Source organism: Lontra canadensis, unplaced genomic scaffold (genome assembly GCF_010015895.1).
Source record: "Lontra canadensis isolate GAN:19392208 unplaced genomic scaffold, GSC_riverotter_1.0 scaffold8, whole genome shotgun sequence".
NCBI classification, from domain to species: Eukaryota; Metazoa; Chordata; class Mammalia; order Carnivora; family Mustelidae; genus Lontra; species Lontra canadensis.
In genome coordinates, this window is record NW_022631002.1 from 17160244 (window position 1) to 17173594 (window position 13351).

Sequence of the window (13351 nt, forward strand, 5' to 3'; positions counted from 1 at the left end):
CCTGAGAAGGGAAATGACCTATTCAAGGTCAAAATAGCATGAGACGATCTGCCAACTTCTGTTTTAGGGAATACAGTTGTTGAAAACAACAAAAATGTTGTATAAGACAAGAAAAATGCCTTCTTGAGAACATTGAAGAACTGAGAAGGGAGAAGGGAATCAAGTCAAAAGGGAAGGAGAGGCAAAAACCTAGAAAAGTAAAGAATGCTGAAGTCCTTCTGGTTCTCTAAGTGTTTGCTAATACAGGCACATCTGAATCTCAGTTTTAATGGCCTTGAGGGGCAATGTGGACAAATGTCACATCTCAGGGCCTGTTCCCAGTCAGGAATCTACCAGAAGACCCTCCCAAATTAAGCTTTCACCCTAAAAGGTCTCATAGCCAGAGAATGCAAAAGAAGGGAAGGAGGGGCTCTCCCTGAGAAGTCAGGCCACAAGCTGGCCTTCACACAGAGTAGCAGCCCAAATTCACATCATTGGGGTGGTTCAACTAAGTCATGAACTTAGTTCAAAGTACTTCTGCACTGCTTACACTCTGAGGCACTGCTGCCACTGTGAGGGTGTATAAATCCTCTCTGGGGGAAGGCATCTTCATCCCAGGCCTCAACGAATACCCACTAATAAATTCTCCAGTATACTGTGTGGTACACAACCCAGAAATAACCAACCACACGAGGAAATAACGAACAAGAGCCAGAAAAGACAACAAACAGCAGGCATAAAACTATACCTTCAGATAATGGGATTGCCGAGCACAGATTATAAAACAACTATACTTAATATAAACATATTAAATATGAAATAGAAGACAAGCTTGGAAATATCTGCAAAAAATAGGAAACTATAAAGAATGACCCAACAGATCTGAGAAAGATGCAAACAGAACTCCCAGAAATGAAAAATACCATAACTAGAATTTTAAAACACAGTGGAAGATTAAACTTAGCTAAAGGGACCATTTGTGAACTGGCAGATGGATTAAAAGAAAGCAAAAGGAAAAAAAAAAAGGCAAAAGGAATAAGCAGAGAGAGATCAAAAGATGGAAAATATGGAAGCCACATACTGCAAAATTCATTCTTTTAAAGTGTACAATTTAGTGTGTTTTTAGTGTATTAACAGAGTTGTGCAACAATCACCACTACCTAATTTTAGAACATTTTCATTACCTCAAAAAGAAACTCCATATCTATTAGTAGTCACTCCCCATTCTCTCCTACCCCCAGATCCCAGCAACCACTGATCTACTTTCTCTGTGGATTTGCCTATTCTGGATGTTTCATATAAATGGAGCCATGTAATCTGGGGTCTTTTGTGTATGGTTTCTTTCACTTGGCATAAAAGTTTTCAGAGTTGATCCATGTTGGAACATGTGTCAGTTCTTCACTCCCCCCGTGGGTAGGTAATGTTGCATGGTGCAGATATGCTACTTTTATTTGTCCATTTGCCTGTTGATGGACATCGGGATTGTTTCCACTTTTCTGACTATTAGGAAACATGCTGCAGGGGCACCTGGGTGGCTCAGTCTGTTAAGCTTCTGCCTTTAGCTCAGGTCATGATCTCAGGGTCCCAGGATCAAGCTCCATGTCCGGCTCCCCACTGAGCAGCAAATCTGCTTCTGTCTCTCCCTCTGTCCCTCCCCCTACTTGTGCACGTGCATGTGTGGTTTCTCTCTCTCTCTCTCAAATACATAAATAAAACTAAAAAAAAAGAAAGATGCTGCTATAAACATTTGTATTTTTAAAAAGATAGAAAATATGGAGTAAGGGTTCAGAGATATAGAAAAGAGTGACTTATGATTAGAAGGAGTTCTGGGAAGAAAAGAGAGAGAGAATGGAGAGAGGGAATTCTTGAAGAGATACTGGCTGGGAATTTTCTAGAATTGATAAGAGATGCCATTCACAGATATTAAGAATACCAAGGAATTTCAAGGAGGATTTTTAAAAGGAAGAGGAAAATAAAGAAACACACATTTAAACACATAGAGTAAATGGCAGAACACACATGTAAGAAGACAGGGACAGAGACATGGAGAGAGAGAGAGGAAAAAGCAAAGAAAAGTAGTATACCTTACTCTAACAGCTGATTTATTAATGGCAACAGTAGAAGCAGGGGGTGAAAGGGACCTGACAACTCAGAATTCTTCATCCAGTGAAAACATCTTCCATGAATGAGCACAAAGCAAACACATTTTCAAACAACAAAAACTGAGAGAATGTGTAACCAGGGAATTCTCATTAAAGGATATTGTAAAGAATGTATGTTGGGCAGAAAGAAAATGATCCCAGATGGAAGATCTGAGATATAAGAACATATGAAGAACCAAAAAAAAAAAAAAAAAAAGTTGTAAATAAGTGCCTAAAGCTAAAAAAATGTTGGCTTAACTATAATAGTAATTACAAGGTCTTGTGAGGTTATAGCAAAACAAGACAGAATTAAAGTACAAAACAATAATGAGGGGGGGAAACAGTTAAGATGTTTCAAGATTCTGCACTACCAAAGAGGAAAGTAAAGCAGCTAAATTTAGACCTTGATAACTATGCATATGGTAATTTCTAGGTAACCACTAAAAAGAAAAAGAAAAAGAAACATAGCATATAACTTCTAATTAGTGGAGGAGAAAAAAGACAATAGTTTAAAAAAAAAAATAGTCCAAAGAGAAACATGAAGAAGATGAGAAGAGAAAGCACAAAATAGGATTCAGCATCATATTGGGCACACACGCGCAAGCGCACGTGCGTGTGTGTGTGTGTGTGTGTGTGTGTGATGGAGCTGGGTCTTGTTCGCTCCACATGTCTATGGAAAGTCACCATCGATCCCTCCCAACACAGCCCCCATATTACTTGTCCACTTTAGATGTCTGGACACTAGCAGGCCTCATTGCCTGCCCCTTCCAGAGGCCTCCCCTGCAACCACAGCCTACAGTGCTGGGCTTCCTGAGGCAAGAGACTCAGATACTGTATTAACAACTACATGGCACAGTGAGTGATACCTCCAGCTACTCCACAAGCTGGTCTTAACATCATCCCAGTTTTACTGATGAGGAAACAGGCTTTGACAAATGAACTAACTTGCCTAAGATTGCTCAACTATAAAGCAACAAACCTAGGTTTGCTTGTCTGACTCAGAGGTCCCATGCCCTTAAGCATTAAACTGGCTTTCAAGGTTTTGTTTTATTTTGTTTCAATTGTGGTAAAATATACATAACATAAAATTTACCATTGTAGCCATTTTTTCTAAGACTTTTTTTTTTTTTTTTTTTTTTTTAATTTGACAGAGAAAGACAGAAACCACAAGCAGGCGGAGCAGCAGGCAGGGGGAGAGGGAGAAGCAGGCTCCCGGCAGAGCAGGGAGCCTAATGCAGCCTCAATCCCAGGACGCTTAGATCATGATGTGAGCTGAAGGCAGACGCTTAACCAACTGAGCCACGCAAGCAGCCCTGTCTTAGCCATTTTAAGTGTCCTCTTACATGGCATTAAAGTACATTCACAATGTTGTGTAACTGTCACCACCATTCATCTCCAAAATCCTTTTCATCTTACAAAGCTGAAATTCTGTACTCATTAAATGACAGCTGCCACTCCCCCAAGTCCCCTGCAACCACCATTCTACTTTCTGTTTCTTGGTTTTCAAGGATTTATACAGTCTGGTTCCAAGCTCCCATCTCAAGCTCTACTCGGGCAGTGCTCACTACTCTGGCCTCGACCACGCTCTGCATGATCCTAGCTCAGCTTTTGCTTACACCAACCCCTCCTCCTGAAATTTCCTGCTCCAACCCTAGCCTTTGGAAATTTCATCCTAAATGACTCCTTCTCAGGAAAGAACTTTAGAGACTGACAGGGACTTGCATCATGCTCAGTGTGTTCGTGTGTCACCTGCCTGCTAGGCAGTGAGGTTACTGGGAGCCAGGACATGCCTATCCATCCCCAGAAGTACGGCGCATGACATGCATGTTTTCTGAATTTTTTAAATTCAGCTCAAGCATGGGGCACCTGGGCGGCTCAGTCGGTTGAGCCACTGCCTTTGGCTCAGGTCATGATCCCAGGGTCCTGGAATCAAGCCCCGCATCGGGCTCCCTGCTCACCGGAGAGCCTGTTTCTCCCTCTCCCTCTGCCTGCCACTTTGCCTGCTTGTGATCTCTCTTTCCGTCAAATAAATTTAAAAAATCTTAAATAAATAAATTCAGCTCAAGCGGACAGGTAGAAGTTGCACACAAGCAGGTCCTTTCCCAAGCAGCAGCACTTGGAGGACAGGGCACATTCTCCTGGAGCTTGTCATGTACAGCATTCATACCTGTGCTATGTAATTATCCCTGCCACGTGCCCTCTCTGTGTGGGAAGCACACAGAAGTTTCTGTGGGCAGGGGCACTCCTGGGTGGTGTAAGGGCTGGTTCTGAGTTTAGGACTGCCCTTCTGTGGACCCTCTCATTCCTCTCACCTTTGGAGGTGAGTACCAGCTTCTATTAAGCCCAAGCCTCCGGCCTTGACAGTGATCTGCATCTCTGTGCCACCATTCCTTTTCAGAATTCACAAGAAAACTATAAACTGCAGCTGACACACCTCCTACCTTCCTGCCAAGACTCAGACCCAGGAAAATCAAATTAAAGCAATACGTATAGATTTGGTGCTGGTGGATGATGCCAGTGCAGAGGAGATACAATGGAATGAGGAAGGTTCAGACCTGCCTGTCCATGTCCAGAAGGAGCTTACAACCTAGGCAGAGAGATAAATCACATAGGAAAGCTATGCAGAGGGAAGTGGGATGAGGCCTAATCACCAGTTTCAGGCCATAGGGGAAGAGGTTCTGCAAGACTGAGCGCCAGAGACAGGCTTAGTACATGGTGTCAGGGCAAGAGCAGGCCCATCCAGATGACAGGAACTGAAATGCAAGCTGGTTCTTGGGGGAACAAGTGTGGGGTATTCGTGTACACAAAACTGAGGGACGAGGAAAAGAGTGTACACCAGGTAAAGGGTGTGGATGTCCCTGAGGCCACCAGCTTGGCTGAGTGGACAGAGGCCAGATGAAAGGAGCAGGTAAAAGAAGCCGAGGTTGGAAGTGGGCCAGGCTGAAGACACCAGGCTGAGAAACTTGAGGCTTGATGAGGCTGCTCTGCAGAGGGCCCGCCGCACTCAGGACTGAAGGGAATGTACATCAGGCAGCACCTTCCTTCTTTCCTCCACAGTCTCAGTGCCGTGAACTGAGCCCTGAACCCCAAAGGAGCACTTCCTTTCTGGACCCAACAAAAGGCAGAAAAAAAATAAAGCCCAGATCCATTTAACAAAGGGGAAACCAGCTTCTCCCACACCTAGTTCTTTGACTTGTACCCAAGACCTTAAATATGCCCTTTGAAACCTTTCATTCATTGAAGTTGCTTTTCTTTGAAACCATAAAAGAACACAGGGCTGCGGTTTGTCTTCCTGGCAGGAAAATTCCACATGCAATTCGCAGCATTTTATAGAGTGGAAACTGCTGGCCTGAGAGTTTGGGTCCTTTCTGGACCCAGGAGTTAAGGCACTCTGCGGTGAGCCAGCAGGGTGACCTTGGCCACGTCACTGAATCTTAGGAGGCCTCCCTTTGCTCACTCATGGTACGAAGCTAACAGCCACAGCTGACTCGACTCAGGAAGGCGGCCTCCCTTCCACACACAAGGGCTGCTGCAAGTGCCAACAAGGACATCAGGCTAGTTGAGATTCCACTTGGTTTTTAGATTCCTAAGAGTGGTTGTCTCTCCCACTGGAGAGTTCCAGACCCTTGGGCGGTCATTGCAGGAGAGCGATGTCAAGGAAGGCAAACTGTCATCAGAATTAAACACCCATCAAGAGTGGAATGGCCTCGAAAGGATGCTGTCTGGTCTTTGCCTCCATGATCAATGCCAGATGGAAACTGCAGGACATCCAGAGCACTGTCCGCACCAAATGCTTGCTCGTACAGCAGGAAGTCAGAGGCTGATTAGCTTAAGAGACATCAGAGACCAGGATAGGATGATGACTTCGTGAAGACATGGAGATGGTGGTGTGGTGGGGAGAAGACAGAATACTGGCCCAGAGCACCAGGAATCTTGAAAGAAAATGAACCTAGACTATTACCTCACATCAGATACAAAAATTAAAATGGAACACTGACTTACAAGTAAGAACTAAAACTACAAAATGACTAGAAGAGGGGCACCTGGGTGGCTCAGTTGGTTAAGCGTCTGCCTTCAGCTCAGGTCATGATCCTGGAGTCCGGGGACTGAGCCCCGAATCAGGCTCCCTGCTCAGTGGAGAGCCTGCTTCTTCCTCTCCCTCTGTCTGCCTACTTGTGCTCTCTCCCTATCTCTCTGTCAAATAAATAAATAAAATCCTTAAAAAAATGACTAGAAGAAAATATAGGAGAAATCCTTTGTGGCCTCAGATTCAGCAAACACTTTCTACATTAGTACACAAAAGCATAGGCTCTAAAGGATAAAAATCAATATACTGATCTAAAAATCTTCATCAAGATTTTAAACTTTTGTACTTTAAAATACACTGCTACAAAAATGAAAAGGTAAGCCACACACTAGAAGAAAATATTTGCAAACTATATATCCACCAATAAGCAAACTTTATAAACTTTAGCCTCTCTTGATATTTCAGCATAGCTATTATCCTCTGCCAATTCATCACAGAAATTGTCAATAAATTCCAAGGGAGAATATAACATATTTGAATATATATTTGAAATATAAGCCTATTGGTGGATAGTTTATAAATATTTATATATAACATATAATTTTTATATTATATGTAATGTATTATAATATATAACATATACTATTTCAATGTGTCATAACATGAATTACAACTCTTTTATATATTATATTAGTATGAACAACCCAACTTTAGATGTGGGCAAAACATTTGAAGAAATATTTTACCCGGGGCACCTGGGTGGCTCAGTGGGTTAAGCCTTTGCCTTCAGCTCAGGTTATGGTCTCAGGGTCTTGGGATCGAGCCCCGCATCGGGATCTCTGCTCGATGGGGAGCCTGCTTCCCACTCTCTCTGCCTACTTGTGATCTCCCTTCTAACAAATAAATAAATAAAATCTTTTTAAAAAAAAAAGGAACACTTAACCCAAGAAAATATATAAATGACAAGTAAACACATGGAAAGATACTCAACATCATTAGTTACTAGGAATATATAAATTAATACCATAATTAGATACTACTACTACACACACACTAGAATGGTTAAAATTAGAAAGAATGAGGGGCACCTTGGAGGCTCAATGAGTTAAGCCTCTGCCTTCAGCTCAGGTCATGGTCCTGGGGTCCTGGGATCGAGCCCCGCCTCGGGCTCCCTGCTCAATGGGGAGCCTGCTTTCCCCCTCTCTCTGCCTGCCTCTCTGCCTACTTGTGATCTCTCTGTCAAATAAATAAATAAATAAAATATTAAAAAAAAAAAAGAAAGAATGATCATACCAAATGTTGTCAAGGATATGGAGCAACTAACTCTTAGAAAGTTCTGATAGGAATGTAAAATGATTCAACCTCTTTGGAAAATAATTTAGCAATTCTCTAAAGTTAAAACCTACATCTACCATATGAGCCAGCAATTCCACTCCTAGGTAATTACCCAAGAGAAATAAAAAACATATATTCATTCAAATACTTGTACATGAACATTCATAGAAGCTGTATGTATAGCAGCCCCAAGCTAGAAACAGCTCAATTGTCCATCAACAGATGAATGGATATGGATAAACAAACTGTGGTATATCCATACAACGGAATACTAATCAGCAATAAATAGGAACAAACTATTTATACATGCAATGACATGGATGAACCCTAAAATGATGAGGTTATGAAAGAGGGCAGACAAAAAAAGTGCACGTATGGTATAATTCCACATATATACAATTCTAGAAGATGTAAACTGATCTACAGCAGCTGATAGCAGATCGGTAGTTGGTTAAGTGGGGCAGGAAGGGCGGGGAGGAAGGATTCCAAAGAGGCACAGGGAAATGAGTGATAAATACATTCCTTGTCTTGGCTGTGGTGATGGTTTCGCATACGTCAAACTCATCAAATTGTATGTTTTCAACATATACAGTTTACGTCAGTTATATGGGAGAAGGTGTCAGCCCTTGGTCCCTTGGCAGAGACCAGTCACTCCTCCACTCTCCTGGTGGGGTGTAGGTGTGGAGTTTGTCTATGAAATCTGTGTCTCCTCCACCATCCAGGTCCCTCACTTGTTCTAGGTTTCTCAGGGGACAGAGCTGCATCTTCTTTTTTTTTTTTTTTTTTTTTTTTTTTTTTAAAGATTTTATTTATTTGTCAGCGACAGAGGGAGAGCGAGCGAGCACAGGCAGACAGAGGCAGAGGGAGAGGGAGAAGCAGGCTCCCCGCTGAGCAAGGAGCCCGATGTGGGACTCGATCCCAGGATGCTGGGATCATGACCTGAGCCGAAGGCAGCCGCCCAACCAACTGAGCCACCCAGGCGTCCCAGAGCTGCATCTTCTGTGTCAAGTCTCCTACTGAGGAAGAGGATGACAATGATGGAGCAGCCTCCTTAGGCAGCAGCAGATGGCCAGTGGTGATCACACTGGGCTCCTGGAGGAATCCACCCAACCATGGAGCATGTGGGCCGCTGTCATTCCTGCCTCGTTTGTGGAACGTGCCACAACTCACTCCAGGAATACTCCCCACATTGCTGCAGAACTGGATAAGGCAGAGATGAGATGCTGAGCCCCACGTGGCTCTTGAAGGAAGTGAACTCTTAGGGCTCACCGTTCAGGTCAGAGCTGTCAGACAAGATGGTCATTACATAACCTACAGTGACTCGTGAAATTCTGGAGCCAGGAAGCCAACACTACATGCAAGGTGCTCCTCCAGCAATTGGCCAACCCCAGATTCCAATCTTTACCATGCTGGCCTGATGGAAGTCTCTTAAGGTCCTGACTCAAGGAGTTAAGTTCTGTGGCATTTGGCTAGGCTAAGAATGCAATCCTCCACCCTGCTTTCAGACCTGCCTACATGTGTGATCTGCCCTCACCCCCTGTGGGTTTTCCTTGATAGCATTAGCCTCACTAAAGGAAAGCTGGGTTCAAAAACATCCAGCCATACAACGGACATATGTGTTGGGGTTACTATTCATATGACTAAAGGAAAAACTTCCCTGTACTCACAACACTTCTGACACCAAAGTGTGGGCTCTCCCTTCACATTAAGCAATTCCGACACTAACTACCCAGAGTTAGTGCAGATGCCAGAGGTTAAGGGCTCAGGCCCATGACAGTGTCCCCACTTCAGACACCAACTGTAAGTAGTGGGTGCCCAGATAACCCATACTTCTGTCCAACTTGGCTCCAAATCGAGGTTTCCCATGAGCCCCTTTTCAGGTTCAGTAATTTGCTATATGGCTCTCAGAACTCAGGGAAACACTTTATAACTGTTTCCAGTATATTACGAAGGTTACAGTTTGGGAATAACCAAATGGAAGAGATACACAGAGCAAGACATGGGGAAGGGGTGCGGAGCTCTGGTGCCCTCTCTGGGTGCGCCACTCTCCTAGTGCCTCAGTGTGCTCACCAACCCAGTAGCTCTCTGAATCCTTCCATTTACAGATTTTATGGGGGCTCCTTTACACAGGCACAATTGATTAAATCATTGGTCATTGGTGTTTAAGTCAATCCCCAACGCCTTTCCCCTCCCCAGAGGTTGGGGGTAACTGAAAGTTCCAAGGCTCTAATCATATGCCAGTTCCTCTGGAAACCAACCTCCATCCCCCCTACCCCAAGCCACCTCATCAGCATAAATTCAGATTTGGTTGCAAGGGGCTTAAATGAATAACAAAAAATACCCCTCTCAGTTCTATCACTCAGGAAACTACAAGGATTTCAGCAGCTCTGTGCCAGAAACCAGTGACAAAGACCAAATATGTCCTTTTTTCTTTCGTTCTTTTCTTTCTTTCCTTCTTTCTCCCCCTCCCCCCCTTTTTTTTTTTTGCATTTATTAAACCACAGCATTACAATGATAAAGGAATTAGATACCTGATGGACAGGTATTCCAGGTGTTCCTCTAAGTCACACAGTCTCTCACAGGCATCCAAAAAATGATATGGTTTGCAGAAAATGTCTGCAGATGGATTTTCAGGCATGTCTGAGAAGCAGGGCGACTCTTCTACTGAGAGTCATCCTCTCCTCTCGGTTCTTCTGGGGCTCTATTTCCTCAAGAAGTTCACCTTAATTCTGAGAAGGGCAAGGCTGCAGGGCCAAGGGACTGTGCACGGCAGGCAGTCTGAGCTTTCTTTCTAGGTCACTATCAATGCCCCACTGACCTTCGTGGATGCCACAGGCCTTGCTCTGTTCTCCGGCTCTGGCCCAAATCCACGTTCTCACCTCAGCCCAGCATCTCTACAGGCTCAGAACTGGGGGAGGACTCCTCATCCTCCCAGACATTCCTGACTGACTCAGCTGCCCAAATGTTAGGAAAAGCTTGCTTTCTAGGTCTCTCACCAGATAACAACTCGCCAGTGGGCCAGGTAACTAAGCAAATTCTCCTGATGAATTTAAGTTGAAATCAAGGGCCCAGAATGGCCACCCCTGGAAGACCCCTTCTCTTACCAAGCACTTGCACAGGGCTCACACTGGCACAGCACATTTCCCACTTGAGTTATAACAGAATATGGTCTCCCCAGGAGAGCTTTTGTCCCTGCTGGTTATAGGAAAATAAGGGTGTGAATGAGAAGGCACTAAAGTCAACTGCAGAGTCCTGTGGAGAAGGACACAGGGTTTTGCTACTGAGTTCCCTAATACCTGGTGTTAACATGTAGCACACACAGATGTATGCCTATGTAGCACAGAGTGGAGGGGGCATCCAGGCCTTGACCCTGAGGCCACCTACTTTCCTATTAGGAACTCAGTTCCCTGTTTAAATATTTACTGGGCACTTACTATATGTTGGCCCTGTGCATTCAGCCTCATTCAGATGGATGAGGCCCCTGCCCTCAAGGTTCTCACAGCGTCAGCCCTGTGGCATTAGCCCTGAGAGGCCATGAAGCAAGAACAGAGCTGACCAGTTTGGATGCCAGAAGCAACTCAGGTAGAACTCCAGAACTCCATCCCTGAGTGAAGGGAGAAAGAACTCAGGACAGGATAGGGTAGGGCCAGAAACAGGAAGAAGCCAACACCTCAGCCCAAAGCAAACATATATGTAGTGGAGGTATACGTGTGTGTGATTATGTGGTGTGTGTGTGTGTGTGTGTGTGTGTGTATGTGTGTGTGTGTGTGTGTGTGTATGTGTATGTGTTTGTGTGAATCCTGGCCAGGTTCAGTGAGTGGCCAAGGCTGGCTGAGTGCCAAGAAGGTCTAAAGAAAGTCATGGGCCCCATCAGGGCCTCTCCTGAAGGCTTCATGCACTGCTCCTGGTCTTAGCAGGACAGGTCCTGCACCAGTCTTAGGCCTGAGGTCCAGCAGCATGGCTGGAAGCAAAGGCTAGGCTTTCAGGGAAATAGTGAGGCGTACACGAGCAAGCAGAGACATTCAGAAGGTGAGCCTACGGAGCGCCTGGGTAGCTCAGTCATTGAGCATCTGCCTTCAGCTCAGGTCAAGATCCCAGGGTCCTGGAATCGAGCCCTGCATCAGGCTCCCTGCTCAGTGGGAAGCCTGTTTCTCCCTCTCTCTCTCCCCATACTTGTGTTCTCTTTTTCCCTGTCTCTCTCTCTGTTAAATAAATAAATAAAATCTTAAAAAAAAAAAAAAAAAAAGAAGAAGGAGGTGACCTCTCTGGGCTCAGACCTAGTTTGCAGTGATATGGCTAAATGCACCAAGAAGCTTGGAAATGTGGGTAAATATGGGACTCATTATAGTGCCTCCCTCAGGAAAATGGTGAAGAAGATTGAAATAAGCCAGCATGCCAAGTACACTTGCTCCTTCTGTGGCAAAACTAAGATGAAAAGATGAGTTGTGGGGATCTGGCATTGTGGCTCCTGAACAGAAACCACCGCTGGTAGGGCCTGGACCTACAACATCACTTCTGCCATCACAGTAAAGTCCGCCATCAGAAATTGAAGGACTTGAAAGACCAGGAGAAGCTCCACCATCTGAAACATTGCTAGCCTATAATAAATGGGTTAATTTATGTAACAAAATTAAAAAGAAGAAGAAGAAGGTGAACCTAAGAGGTGGAAGGAGAAGAGCAGCTCAAGTTAGCAGAGTGACAGTAGGGACACCTCCATGGCTCAGTCCGTTAAAAGGTTGGCCTTCGGCTTAGGTCATGATTTCCAGATTCTGGGACTGAGTCCACATCAGGCTCACACTGCATCAACAATGCCGGCAGCAAACTCTCACCAGGAATGTAGACCGTGGCTGCAGCTCCCACGCGTTTTCAGCTGAGATGCATGTGAGCCTGAAACCCTTAGTTCTCGCAGTTGGCCTCCAGGCTCTGCTTCTCACTCACCACTTGTCCCCTAGCCACCTTCCCAAGGCTTTGGCCTTCTTGGCTGTGTCGCCTGTGTCCATTTTGATCTTGCCTTGTGAACTCTGCATCTGACTTGGACTTCCCTGACTCCTGGGTAGCCCCACATTGAGATGCCCTCCTCATCCTCTGGCTCTCATGGTTCCTATCTAATGCTATTCTGACCCCCACCCCACACCCACTTGCCAAATGATCAGATTAGCTGGTCATACCCCACAGGACTGTCCCTGACCCAACTGATGGAGGCTGGTCCAGAGAGATCAAGGAGGGTGTGGCTCTAGGGAAGAGAGCAAAGTACAGGGATTTTTGGTAAGAAATTAGGGTCACTAAGGAGCTGGATGGGGAGGGGACCAAGGACACTTGGGCAGGCATGAGCTGGAGGCAGGCCCAGCTCAACATTCAAGAGACGAGGTTGAGGGGGTAGTCATGACTGAATCTGGGAAGTCTCCTGGAGACCCCAGGAAGTGATCTGAGAGGCGTCCAGAGTCACGAAGAGAAGCTTAAGGCCAGAAATCTGAGATACTACCAAGAACTCAGCCGTGGACAACTATCAAATTAGGCATCTTTCTCATCTGGGCTTACTGTGCTCTCGTCCCAAGGCATCTCAGAGATACTGATGGGTCAGGCAAAGCAAGAAACATAGATGAGATAGGCCAGCAGAAAGAAGAGCCACAGTGACCAAGATAGCTCCACGCTTGGAGTAAAGCAGCTTGCTGGGTGCTTTGAAGAGAGTGCTAGCTCGCTCACCTTGCAGCCAGAGCTAAATTCTCCCCAGGGCACGCCATGCCAAGGGTATAGCACTTCAGAGGGTTTTCCTACTTTCTGCAGACCATAAAGGTACAGTTAGTCAATCTTGCCCTGGGGAATTTCAGCTTAACCACTCCCATCTGTTCATCATCCAAAACTGGAGCAG

The 13351-nt window shown here is 45.1% G+C and overlaps 1 protein-coding gene and 1 pseudogene across 1 annotated transcript in view; one reads left to right on the forward strand and one right to left on the reverse strand.

Annotated features, from left to right (window-relative positions):
- Positions 1–13351, reverse strand: part of ZFP90 (ZFP90 zinc finger protein) — a 96315-nt gene that overhangs the window by 64877 nt on the left and 18087 nt on the right. The gene's annotated exons all lie outside the window — the stretch shown is intronic.
- LOC116865499 lies at positions 11775–12079 on the forward strand (annotated as a pseudogene).